This window comes from Notechis scutatus, chromosome 1 (genome assembly GCF_049901735.1).
Source record: "Notechis scutatus isolate UNSWTSFEM ecotype Mainland chromosome 1, rNotScu1.2, whole genome shotgun sequence".
Lineage (NCBI taxonomy): Eukaryota > Metazoa > Chordata > Lepidosauria > Squamata > Elapidae > Notechis > Notechis scutatus.
This window is the reverse complement of record NC_142009.1, coordinates 89390185-89404610: the sequence shown is the minus strand read 5'-3', so window position 1 is coordinate 89404610 and position 14426 is coordinate 89390185.

The window sequence follows — 14426 nt, the reverse complement described above, 5'->3', positions numbered from 1 at the left end:
TGTTTGCAACCAAATTGCTAAGCTCAGAGATTTTATATATATATATAAGTGTGTGTGTGTGTGTGTGTGTATCACAGTTTTAAATTTCAAGATTCCAGACTGTCTGAAATGATTTTCCAGTTCTGAATTAGAATTTCCCAAAAGCTAAATGTGCTTAGAGTGCCTAAATTTTATTTTTATCTTTATTGTCCTAAAACAAGGATAGAGATATGAGGTCTTCCAGATGTTGTTATTCTGCAATTTCTGTTCTCTGTCTTTGGTCTTCTTAGTTAAGAGTGGTGAAAAATGTAGTTCAGCAACCTTTGAGAGGCATGCAGAGTTTCCATCCTGTCACAGGTGATGTTAGAACAAACTCCTAACTAACAATTCAGCTGCTCTGATGTTTTTTCTGTACTGCACTATTTCTCAGGCACCACAATAGTGTGACAAAGCTTTTCCCAGTGAAAGTTCAGCATTATGCTCTAGGCACATTTCTTTCTTCTGTAGACTATATAAAATGGAGGGGGGAGATTGGGATACTCTCAACTTTAATGAAAACATCATGAAGGCTGAATGCTTAATCCTAAAAAAGTCTGGCTCACCTCCCAACCCCAAATCCTCTGTTGTTTTTTGGATGCTTCTTAATGACTTGACAGGAGTCCAAGGAGTCAGAAGTATAGCAGATGTTTGGTACTTCCTTTTCTTGGTTGCTAATGCATCCCCATTATTTCCCAATCCCGAGGAGCCTCGCCTTTTTCTGGGAAAGGAACACTTTGCTTTTGCTGTCTAGCAAGCTTTGTTTATCACGGACATATTTGGGCTTTGGCAACCAGCAGCCATCATGGAGACACGTCAATGGAAATGGAACAGCACAATGGGAATTCCAAGCCGAGCTCTGGCTCCGTTGCCTTGTCTGTAATTTAGGTGATTTACAGATTGACTGGAAACAGTAGACATCTGGGATTATCACATTACATTCCATGGAATACACAGAAGGCTGATAATGCATTGAATAAATAATCCAGAGAAACTTGAAATTGACCATAGCAATAGCAATGGCACTTAGACTTATATACTGCTTCACGGTGCTTTACAGCCCTTTCTAGGTGGTTTACAGAGTCAGCATATTGCCCCCAACAATCTGGGTCCTCATTTTACCAACCTTGGAAGGATGGAAGGCTGATCCATCCAACCTTGAACAGATCAGGATTGAACTCCTGGCAGTGAGCAGAGTTTGCCTGCAATACTGTGTTCTAACCACTGCACCACCAGGGCTTTTGTTGGTCTTTAGCAAATTCTGCACTAGTGGGATAAGATGGCTTAATCTTACAGTGGTATAGTAAGCAAAGATGGGTCAATTTTTGGTGAGAGTAACCCTGGAGAATAGGATTACATGAAGTAAATGAGACAAGTCTTGTGATTACTTTGCTCAGTTTGAGGAGAGGGTTTGGGTTTCTTTTCTTAGTTTTTAAAGAGTTTTAGGTCTCCCGTTTTAAAAGATTTGCTATTGAGATTTCTCCCTCACCATGGAAAAAAACTGTACTGCTAATTTTCAACCGTTTGCACTAGAGAGCTCTGTAATAAAGGAAGCTGTGTTGGCATGCAGCCCAAAGGCAATATTTTCCCACCCCTGAAATAAACTGTGCTACTTTTGGGCTGTAAGTAATGTTGCTATTTTTGAATGCACTTATACATATATATGGAGGCACTAGGGTGAATACATGCCCATCATCTGACAAAAATTAAAAATTAAAAAAACCCTCAAAAAGCAGCCTCAATGGACCGTTAGGTCTTTTTCTGCAGTCACTTTCCTATGTTTCCTATGTTTTCTAAGTATTGTTTGAAGGAATAACCACCAGGAAGAGATTAACATAGTGGTAAAAAGAGCTGAAGGGCATGCTCAGTGAAGTGAGATAAGAAACTTATGTTTTATAGCCCCCTGCTTGATCTTGAATGGTTGCAAGCCCTATGTCTTGCTATACCTGAAAAACCAGCATATTTGAAAGAAAGGTCCTGTCTCAGAGACTTGTTTATATTCAGGAACACTTATAAATGTGGTTTTCCTCCTATAATATGATTCTGCCTGTTGCAACAGAATCCTTCTATTATATACGTAGACTGGGGCTTGGTTTTTATTAACTGCATGCAGTTTTCCATTAAACGCCAAACCACAGTTTAGAATGACATGGACATATGGTAGAGGGTTTTGGGGTTCACTTTCTCTGCAGTTGCAGAAAGCATTTGGAAGTATCTACTCCCATTTTCACTTAACTTAATTCCTCACTAAATTAAAACTACGGTATCTATAAACCACAATCATGGCCATATCTACAGGAGAACTTGTGGCTTTGATCTGGATTGGTAATGAAACTTCCATTCATATAGCAAAGCTCTGAAATTGCAACAGGAAACACAAGAAGACAACAAAAAGGCAAACTTAAATCCCAAATCATTATTCTTATTCTTATTTATTTAGGAATATTTATGTGTAACCAAAACATGTGTCAGGAATAAAGTATTGTAACCAACATAATTATAGTAGAAGATTGATTTTTGTGAATCAACTAAGGAAAATTGCCTCTGTTAAATCATAATGTCTGTTAAATTACAGTAAACTAATTGATGGTATTAGCATACTTACGTAGTTTTGTCTTTGTGAAATAGGTCAGTTATCCAGCTTGTTTGGAAAGAACAGATTTTGGAAAGAAGAAAGAAAGGAAGGAAGGAAGGAAGGAAGGAAGGAAGGAAGGAAGAAAGAAAGAAAGAAAGAAAGAAAGAAAGAAAGAAAGAAAGAAAGAAAGAAAGAAAGAAAGAAAGAAAGAAAGAAAGAAAGAAAGAAAGAAAGAAAGAAAGAAAGAAAGAAAGAAAGAAAGAAACTAATTTTTTATATAATATCTAAAATCTGGTGGATGGGGGTCCATACAATCAAAATTGTACTAAGCTTTTTTTAAGAATAAACATAAATTCAGCATTCATCAAATGTACAGAGCTACAAATGAAAAAAAAAAACTTTAATAAATATACAGTGCTATACCTGAAATAGCTCCCGGTCCTTTGGACCAGGAAAGAGTCTTTCTTTTAATGCTTTGAGTTCTGCAAATGAGTAAAAGCAAAGCAGTATACAAACTGACAACTTCTGCAGGTAATTATTAGAGGCGTGGTGAACATGTAACACTGGTACCAACATTATGGCATTATGGCTCCATTTGGGCTAAAAGGTACTTTGACCGTCATTTGGTTTTGGAAGACTCATTGTCAATTCCTTTGAACCAGTGGTGGTATTCAGTGGGTTCGCACCGGTTTTGGGAATCCGGTAGCAAGGATTTGGCATGGGTCACCGAACTGGTAGTAAGTTCTGGCTGGCTATGCCCCCAACCCAGTCGCCCGGTCGCTGCTGGATCACTTGCTCCACCCACCCGATGTGTGCTCACCCCGTCCACCTGACGCTCACCCCTTAAGGTATTTCTTTTTTTCCCCTCTCCTGACAATGACCTGTTCATATGATCAACTGTGCCAGGATTATCCTTGCTGAGGCCCAGGAAGGCAAAAAATGGAGGGAGGAGTGCAACCCCCTCCTCTATTTTTTTTTCTTCCTGAGCCCCAGGGAAGCCTTCTGGGAGCAAAAACGCCCCCCAGGAGGCTTGCCTGAGGCCCAGAAGGCCCCAAAACTGGGTGGGAAGTGGCTGCAAAAAAGAAAAAAATGCCCACCCAGTCACATGGCCACACCCACCTAACCACGCCGACCAAGCCACACCCACAGAACCGGTAGTAAAAAATTTTGAATCCCACCACTGCTTTGAACTATATATTAGTGGTAGGGAAACCTAGAAGAGGGTAAAGGAAATAGGTAATGTATATTCTTAGAATTGCTGAAAGAATGAAAGGATGGAAGGATACTATTTTCCATCACTTATACAATGAACTGAATAACTTACTAATTTTTCCATAGCTGAACAACATGCTATTTTCAGCAAAACTGACTGGGAGACTAATTGGAAGTTTGCTTTATTTTATGCTACTGGGTATATATTTAATCATCCATTTGTTTCCTCTTTTAAGTTAAGTAATGTAAATGAATTAGTTGCACAATATGATATGAACATGTAACATACTGTATGTAGGAGTAACCAGTCTAAGAAATTAATATTTATATACGTTCTTTTCCTTTGTTTATTTTTTTCTTGGTTGTTTGCAAACAATTAAAAATTACTCTCTTCAGATTGTAGACATCTGGTCTTATCAGCTCTTCTCTTCTCTTGAGCTTCTAATGCAGGGGTGTCAAACTTGATTTCATTGAGGGCCACATCAGGGTTGTGTTTAACCTTGGGGAGGGCAAGGGGGCATGGCCAGGGGGGCGTGGCAAGTATGACATCACTCATGTCAGAGGCTCTTGTGGTGGCCCAAGCGCTCTGCCAAGCTCCATTTTTGGCTGCCACAGCCTCCTGCAACCCTCTGCCAGTGAAAATGGAGCTTGGGGGTGCTGTGTGCGACCCTCGTGAGCTCCATTTTTGCTGGCAGAGCCACCGCAGGCCAGTCCTTCACTGTTTCCAGGGCAGTCCCACAGGCCAGATCTAAGCACCCTATGGGCTGGATCTGGCCCCCCAAGCCTTCAGTTTGACAGCCCTGCTCTAATGTGTAGTATACACAAATGTGTACATACACATGCACATATACACATACACCATAATTAGTAATACCTTTAAAATATCCTTACAGTAATACATCTTCTTTATTAAGATGCTGTCCGGTCCACTATTGTGTCCTTAGCTGTCAGTATAAGAAAAAGCATTGCCAGGGTCATCTTGAATCAGATTTATTGAATGACAAATGGGGACTAGCATACAACTAGCAGATGAATATGTTTATTTAGCATCCAATTTATCTGTCAGTTTCTTGAGATGGAATTTCTTTGCTCTTCTGGCTATCTACATAACAATACTCCAGGAAGATACTTATCTTTTTTTTTTGTAAATTTTACTTGAGTTTTCACAAAGAGAAAAAAATACAAATAAAACATCTTTTTGAAAGTAGCGTAATCCCAGGTTACATTTCTTTGTACAGACACAAATTCAGGTTCATGCTCATTTTTATATTCTATTCCATATCTTATTACTATTTTACATTTTCTGCATAGCTTCTCCCCTCTTTTAATTTTCTCAATTTTATTTTATTTATCTCATCTCAATTCAAATCATTGTATTTATATTTTTGTCTGTCCTGTTTCAACTATCTATTATCTTTTCTCATTAAACAAAATTTCTCCTGTAGTTACTGATTAGAGTATGACGCCTTTATATCTTTTCCCTAAAGTTGTAACATTCAATATAATACATAACTTCCATTCGGATTCTGCTTGGTACATTCTTAAAATACACACTGTATTCTTAAAAAAAAAAAATTATAAATGTATATAATTAAAACAACATTCCATTCCAATTCAATTCTATCATTAATATTAATATTCAAAAGTCTTAACATTACTTTTCAGTTAAATATCATACTTCTATGGGAACAATTATAAGCTTTCCATAGTTAATTCCCCACCCCCTCTTCACTTATATTTTATAAAACATTAACTAATTAAAATGTTCCCGTTCCTTCCTAATTCAATTTTCTCATTTATTTTATTTCACTTATTTTATTCACAAACATTTCACTAAATTACACTAAATATTTTATCCCTCATTTTAATCATACGTTGTTTCCAATTTTCTAAAGTTATTTCTATTACTAATATAACAATACAATCTTATGTACCTTTACAGAATCCCTTTTTCAGTTAGATTTTCACCCATTATCTCTAAATAGGTCCTGTTTCTCTATATCTTGCTCCGGTCCTTTGTAACTTCTTTTCCTTTCCTTCTTCCCTCTCTTCTTCTCTCTCCCCTTTTACCCCCTTGTCTCTCTACCTCTATTTCTCTCTTCTGTATTCCCCTTTTCTGTTGTTTTCCAGTATTATACTTATTTTTCAAATTATTTTTCTTTTCTTTGGTTGTTTTTTAAGTCTTAAATTCTCCATTCTCTTTCCCCCTTTCCTTTTTCTTCCCCACATAAAATTGCTTGTTCATTAAAGATGGCTTCTTCTTTGTCCCAGTCTTCTTGTTTTGCAGTCTTTTCTTGTTGTTTCTCATAGTTCCAAATCTCCATTTCTAAGAATTGAAAAATGAAGCCAAAAGAACCCTTCCCTCCTTGTGCATCTTCTTTGTACTTTTTAAGTTCCATTTTCAATTCATCCAGAAGTGGTGCCATTGTATAAATTTTTAAACAACCACCCGATTGATTTTAGTCATTCAAATATAATAACCAAGAATCCAAAGATCACCAAATAATCCAAATACACGCAAGCTGTTTCTTGTTTGCTCTTTTTTTTCACTTTCTCTTCCTGGGGTTACTATTTAGTTGCAAAGTTTCAGTTAAAATGTATCTTTTAGAAGTCTTGTTGAAGTTTTACTGTAGACTCTTTTTAATTCCAGGCAATCTCCTCCCTCTTCCAGATCCTGCCCTTATTCTTTTTCTCTCCCTTCCTGCTTATGAAAAAGAAAATTTTTAATGTCCAGAAATCTTTATTATCTCTTTGGCATTTTGTTTTATTTTCAGCTTAATTGCCTATTGATGTCAAAGCGGATTTTTCTGATTTCCTATTTAAGTCTCTTAGTTGTCAGTATAGGGAAGGAGAGAGAAGGAAAAAAAGCCAAACCTTTCCCTTTTCACTTTCCTTCACAGCTTCCGACTCTTCTTTGGGAGCGATGTTATTTTTTGTAAGTTTAAATTCCAGGGTACCTTAGTTGTTGCTTTTACAATTTAACCCGGTCAGCCAAAACTTTCACTTCTTATCTTCCTCCTGCACATTCTTTTCCGATCAAGTTCTTCTATGTGGTGGCCATTTCTGACCACCGCTGCAACCGCCTTCGGGAAAGGGAGTAATGGCCAGCTGAGGAGGAGAGATGCGGCTCTCCTCAACCCTGCTGGTGGTCTCCCCTCTCTTCACCACCTCTACGGGGTGGCTTAGCCCCGAAACCAGCCAGCTCGGGGTTCTCCAGCAGCAAGCCCAGACAGAAACCACGCACGATCGAAGATTTCTGTCTGTCGCCGAAGCCCTTCAAACCAGAAGACAGGAAGATACTTATCTGTTTTCTTCATTAAGAATGTGCAGGTATTATGCATAACATTTTGAAAATCATCATCCTCTGTCCCAGGCTCTAAGAAGGACATTAGACTGAATGGGGATCAGATCACAAAACAAATAGATTTGCGAAGAATGAATGTATTATAAATAGGGTAATGCTAATAGGAGGAAAGCCTTAAAAATGAGGTGAGAAGTTTAAAAAGCAGAGGTAATATGTGAAGTCATATATGAATTTAGAAAAAGCAAAAATTTGGAAAGTTAGAAAGCAAAGTATAATGAAGATTGTGGATAATTATAAACCAAATTTAGATTTTGGATGCAGGTAAGTGCAGGGTGCCCACAGAGGCTTGGGGAGGGCAAAAACAGGCCTCCTGGAAGTTCGGGAAGGCTGGAAATGGGCCCATTTCTGGCTTCCAAAGAGCGCCCAGAGCCTGGGAGGCCTTTGTCGCCCTCCCAGAGGGTCAAGGAAAGCCTCCAGAGCCTGGGAAAGGCAAAAACGCCCCCCACACCATGGTGCAGGAGGCTGACTAGACCACCATGGCCACGCCCACCCAGTAACTGGGCAGAGAACCCTTTGCCAATTTTTTTGAAGCCCACCCCTGTATTGGGATGAAAATCCCCTTACTGTTAGGGTTAAATTCTCATGAATTCAAAGTGGAAAACTAATATCATTGAAAGATTTGGAGGGGCTCATTATGCTCAGAAGACCTCTTATTTTCCCAGTCTGTTTGCCAAGAGAAATAGATCTTTCAGCTTACTCAAGAGAAAGCAGAAGAGAATTAGTGACTTCTTGATCCAGGACATTGAATCATTATTGATTGTCATCTGTCATTTAGAAAATGCAGGTTGCTGTTATGCGTTCAAGACATAATTGATCCCACTTATTTGAAAAAGAAAAGTGGATGAAATAGTAATTATATTTAACATTTTTTTCTGGTTTGATTGTATACCTTTTTTGAGAAATAATTCCCAAAGCTCCCTTCTTGTGAGGTATTTACAGTGGTGGTGGTATTTACAGTGGTGGTATTTACAGTGTTACAATGCTGCAATTGGCAAGACCTAAAGTCCCAACAAAATTGTCCATAACTATGTAGCAACATCAGTCTAAACTAGTCGTGTAATTCATCCATTATGTTCTTGGGTTTTCTTCCTCACCCTGTAGGACCACCTTCAATGCCACTGTTTTTCAGAACTCCAATCAATTTCATTTCATATTGTTTTATTAAATTTGCTTTCCTATTAATTTACGAGATAGGACCTGCCCCTTCAAGTGGTTTGTAATTTTTCCACAGTCCTATAGATTTACCAGCATGTACTAATGACATTTGTTGTGGAATTTCCAACAAGATTAATTATTTTGCAAAATCCTCAACTATTTATTCAAAATGGAGAACACACTGCCACTGTCATAGTGGTGTTCCAGACCAGGGGTGTCAAACTGGATTTCTTCGAGGACTGTATCAGCATTGTAGTTTTCCTCTGCGGCTGGCGAGGAGGAAGATGGGACCGACGCTTCCCGCAGCAACCTGCCGGCCAAAATGAAGTGCAGGGGGCATGTGAGGGCCCCCATTCCCCCTTTTTGACCTTGACAGCCTCCTGCAGTACCCTGCTGGCCAAAATGGGGTGAGGGAGGACTCGTGTGGCCCCCACATTTCATTTTGGCTGGCAGAGGCACCGTGGGCTGGTCCTTTGCTATTTCCAGGCTGGCCCCACTTCACCAACTGAGGGGGAGGAAATATCGAGGAAATTGACTTCGATATGACAGATAGCAGGCCAACAGAAACCCTACAGCCCAGCGAAGTACCGGGAATCAAGCAGGGAGGGAGTTGACTTTCCCATGGGACGTGAACACGGGGAAACCGAACTGCGAAACCCCAAGAAACACTGATTGGTGGGGACAACCACAACGAAAGCAGCACGGAATTTCCGTGCAGCGAAACGGAGCTTAACAGAGATCATCCAAACGCTCCACGGAACCGGACTTTAGGCCAAACCCGTGGAACCACGGAAATCATCCAGACAGACCAAACAGCCTGTCTATCTTGAGGATTTTGTTACAGCTCCTCAAACGGAGCCCAAGGGGAGGGGTGTTGTGAATCAATAAAAAGTAACTAAGCCCAAATGCAAAGCGGGTTTTGAAAGCCTGCACACCTGATTGGTCCTTAAACAACGAACAAGGATTGGTCCATAACAAGTCCCTGATTGGCCAATATTAGGACACTTCTTATTGGGTATTAGTTGAACTTGTTGCACATATTATTGGTTAATAGGGTAGCAGCCAACCCTATAAAAGGGTTACTGCTGCCCATAGCCTTGCTCTGTTCTGTTCTATCTACTGTTATTAAAGAGTTGAAGTCACTGGTCAGATGTCTGGTCTCCATTATTCTCCAAACTTAACAACATCACTCATGTCAGAGGCTCTTGTGGTGGCCCAAGCGCTCTGCCAAGCTCCATTTTTGGCTGCCACAGCCTCCTGCAACCCTCTGCCAGTGAAAATGGAGCTTGGGGGTGCTGTGTGCGACCCTCGTGAGCTCCATTTTTGCTGGCAGAGCCAGCGCAGGCCAGTCCTTCACTGTTTCCAGGGCAGCCCCACAGGCCAGATCTAAGCACCCTATGGGCTGGATCTGGCTCCCCAAGCCTTCAGTTTGACAGCCCTGCTCTAATGTGTAGTATACACAAATGTGTACATACACATGCACATATACACATACACCATAATTAGTAATACCTTTAAAATATCCTTACAGTAATACATCTTCTTTATTAAGATGCTGTCCGGTCCACTATTGTGTCCTTAGCTGTCAGTATAAGAAAAAGCATTGCCAGGGTCATCTTGAATCAGATTTATTGAATGACAAATGGGGACTAGCATACAACTAGCAGATGAATATGTTTATTTAGCATCCAATTTATCTGTCAGTTTCTTGAGATGGAATTTCTTTGCTCTTCTGGCTATCTACATAACAATACTCCAGGAAGATACTTATCTCTTTTTTTTTTGTAAATTTTACTTGAGTTTACACAAAGAGAAAAAAAATACAAATAAAACATCTTTTTTGAAAGTAGCGTAATCCCAGGTTACATTTCTTTGTACAGACACAAATTCAGGTTCATGCTCATTTTTATATTCTATTCCATATCTTATTACTATTTTACATTTTCTGCATAGCTTCTCCCCTCTTTTAATTTTCTCAATTTTATTTTATTTATCTCATCTCAATTCAAATCATTGTATTTATATTTTTTGTCTGTCCTGTTTCAACTATCTATTATCTTTTCTCATTAAACAAAATTTCTCCTGTAGTTACTGATTGGAGTATGACGCCTTTATATCTTTTCCCTAAAGTTGTAACATTCAATATAATACATAACTTCCATTCGGATTCTGCTTGGTACATTCTTAAAATACACACTGTATTCTTAAAAAAAGAAAAAAATATAAATGTATATAATTAAAACAACATTCCATTCCAATTCAATTCTATCATTAATATTAATATTCAAAAGTCTTAACATTACTTTTCAGTTAAATATCATACTTCTATGGGAACAATTATAAGCTTTCCATAGTTAATTCCCCACCCCCTCTTCACTTATATTTTATAAAACATTAACTAATTAAAATGTTCCCGTTCCTTCCTAATTCAATTTTCTCATTTATTTTATTTCACTTATTTTATTCACAAACATTTCACTAAATTACACTAAATATTTTATCCCTCATTTTAATCATACGTTGTTTCCAATTTTCTAAAGTTATTTCTATTACTAATATAACAATACAATCTTATGTACCTTTACAGAATCCCTTTTTCAGTTAGATTTTCATCCATTATCTCTAAATAGGTCCTGTTTCTCTATATCTTGCTCCGGTCCTTTGTAACTTCTTTTCCTTTCCTTCTTCCCTCTCTTCTTCTCTCTCCCCTTTTTACCCCCTTGTCTCTCTACCTCTATTTCTCTCTTCTGTATTCCCCTTTTCTGTTGTTTTCCAGTATTATACTTATTTTTCAAATTATTTTTCTTTTCTTTGGTTGTTTTTTTAAGTCTTAAATTCTCCATTCTCTTTCCCCCCTTTCCTTTTTCTTCCCCACATAAAATTGCTTGTTCATTAAAGATGGCTTCTTCTTTGTCCCAGTCTTCTTGTTTTGCAGTCTTTTCTTGTTGTTTCTCATAGTTCCAAATCTCCATTTCTAAGAATTGAAAAATGAAGCCAAAAGAACCCTTCCCTTCTTGTGCATCTTCTTTGTACTTTTTAAGTTCCATTTTCAATTCATCCAGAAGTGGTGCCATTGTATAAATTTTTAAACAACCACCCGATTGATTTTAGTCATTCAAATATAATAACCAAGAATCCAAAGATCACCAAATAATCCAAATACACGCAAGCTGTTTCTTGTTTGCTCTTTTTTTTCACTTTCTCTTCCTGGGGTTACTATTTAGTTGCAAAGTTTCAGTTAAAATGTATCTTTTAGAAGTCTTGTTGAAGTTTTACTGTAGACTCTTTTTAATTCCAGGCAATCTCCTCCCTCTTCCAGATCCTGCCCTTATTCTTTTTCTCTCCCTTCCTGCTTATGAAAAAGAAAAATTTTAATGTCCAGAAATCTTTATTATCTCTTTGGCATTTTGTTTTATTTTCAGCTTAATTGCCTATTGATGTCAAAGCGGATTTTTCTGATTTCTTATTTAAGTCTCTTAGTTGTCAGTATAGGGAAGGAGAGAGAAGGAAAAAAAGCCAAACCTTTCCCTTTTCACTTTCCTTCACTGCTTCTGACTCTTCTTTGGGAGCGATGTTATTTTTTGTAAGTTTAAATTCCAGGGTACCTTAGTTGTTGCTTTTACAATTTAACCCGGTCAGCCAAAACTTTCACTTCTTATCTTCCTCCTGCACATTCTTTTCCGGTCAAGTTCTTCTATGTGGTGGCCATTTCTGACCACCGCTGCAACCGCCTTCGGGAAAGGGAGTAATGGCCAGCTGAGGAGGAGAGATGCGGCTGTCCTCAACCCTGCTGGTGGTCTCCCCCCTCTTCACCACCTCTACAGGGTGGCTTAGCCCCGAAACCAGCCAGCTCGGGGTGCTCCAGCAGCAAGCCCAGACAGAAACCGCGCACGATCGAAGATTTCTGTTTGTCGCCGAAGCCCTTCAAACCAGAAGACAGGAAGATACTTATCTGTTTTCTTCATTAAGAATGTGCAGGTATTATGCATAACATTTTGAAAATCATCATCCTCTGTCCCAGGCTCTAAGAAGGACATTAGACTGAATGGGGATCAGATCACAAAACAAATAGATTTGCGAAGAATGAATGTATTATAAATAGGGTAATGCTAATAGGAGGAAAGCCTTAAAAATGAGGTGAGAAGTTTAAAAAGCAGAGGTAATATGTGAAGTCATATATGAATTTAGAAAAAGCAAAAATTTGGAAAGTTAGAAAGCAAAGTATAATGAAGATTGTGGATAATTATAAACCAAATTTAGATTTTGGATGCAGGTAAGTGCAGGGTGCCCACAGAGGCTTGGGGAGGGCAAAAAACAGGCCTCCTGGAAGTTCGGGAAGGCTGGAAATGGGCCCATTTCTGGCTTCCAAAGAGCGTCCAGAGCCTGGGGAGGCCTTTGTCGCCCTCCCAGAGGGTCAAGGAAAGCCTCCAGAGCCTGGGAAAGGCAAAAACGCCCCCCACACCATGGTGCAGGAGGCTGACTAGACCACCATGGCCACACCCACCCAGTAACTGGGCAGAGAACCCTTTGCCAAATTTTTTTGAAGCCCACCCCTGTATTGGGATGAAAATCCCCTTACTGTTAGGGTTAAATTCTCATGAATTCAAAGTGGAGAACTAATATCATTGAATGATTTGGAGGGGCTCATTATGCTCAGAAGACCTCTTATTTTCCCAGTCTGTTTGCCAAGAGAAATAGATCTTTCAGCTTACTCAAGAGAAAGCAGAAGAGAATTAGTGACTTCTTGATCCAGGACATTGAATCATTATTGATTGTCATCTGTCATTTAGAAAATGCAGGTTGCTGTTGCGTTCAAGACATAATTGATCCCACTTATTTGAAAAAGAAAAGTGGATGAAATAGTAATTATATTTAACATTTTTTTCTGGTTTGATTGTATACCTTTTTTGAGAAATAATTCCCAAAGCTCCCTTCTTGTGAGGGGAGGTGGTGGTGGTGGTATTTACAGTGTTACAATGCTGCAAGACCTAAAGTCCCAACAAAATTGTCCATAACTATGTAGCAACATCAGTCTAAACTAGTCGTGTAATCCATCCATTATGTTCTTGGGTTTTCTTCCTCACCCTGTAGGACCACCTTCAATGCCACTGTTTTTCAGAACTCCAATCAATTTCATTTCATATTGTTTTATTAAATTTGCTTTCCTATTAATTTACGAGATAGGACCTGCTCCTTCAAGTGGTTTGTAATTTTTCCACAGTCCTCTAGATTTACCAGCATGTACTAATGACATTTGTTGTGGAAGTTCCAACAAGATTAATTATTTTGCAAAATCCTCAACTATTTATTCAAAATGGAGAACACACTGCCACTGTCATAGTGGTGTTCCAGACCAGGGGTGTCAAACTGGATTTCTTCGAGGACTGTATCAGCATTGTAGTTTTCCTCTGCGGCTGGCGAGGGAGGAAGATGGGACCGACACTTCCCGCAGCAACCTGCCGGCCAAAATGAAGTGCAGGGGGGCATGTGAGGGCCCCCATTCCCCCCTTTTTGACCTTGACAGCCTCCTGCAGTACCCTGCTGGCCAAAATGGGGTGAGGGAGGACTCATGTGGCCCCCGCATTTCATTTTGGCTGGCAGAGGCACCGTGGGCTGGTCCTTTGCTATTTCCAGGCTGGCCCCACGAGCCAGATTTAAGCACCCCATGGGCTGGATCCAGCCTGCGGGCCTTGAGTTTGACCCCCTCCCCCCGTTCCAGACCATTCATGGTAGTCAAAGAGCTATATAGGATAGCAGAGCTTGAGCTGGTTTCTCCTCCTGTTCCTACAGCTGTTTTCAATATCCCTTGTCATTATTCTCCATGCTTGGCCTAGAGTTTGACTAATCTTTGAATCATCATGAAGAAATTTGGAAGAAGTGCATGAAACATTCTGAGTAGAGACATTTTTAATTTTAAACCAAAAATAAGTTTCAAAATAGGTTACATCATTTATAATTTCAGCTTCAGTCCGATGATGTCTTGGTGTTCTACTACATTTAGATCCCTTTCTTCTTGTCTTTAAAAAAATATGAAGCTTGGTGCACCAAATTCTCGTACCTTCTCCTTCTACTAGCCAATACAAATATAACATTACAAATGAACAA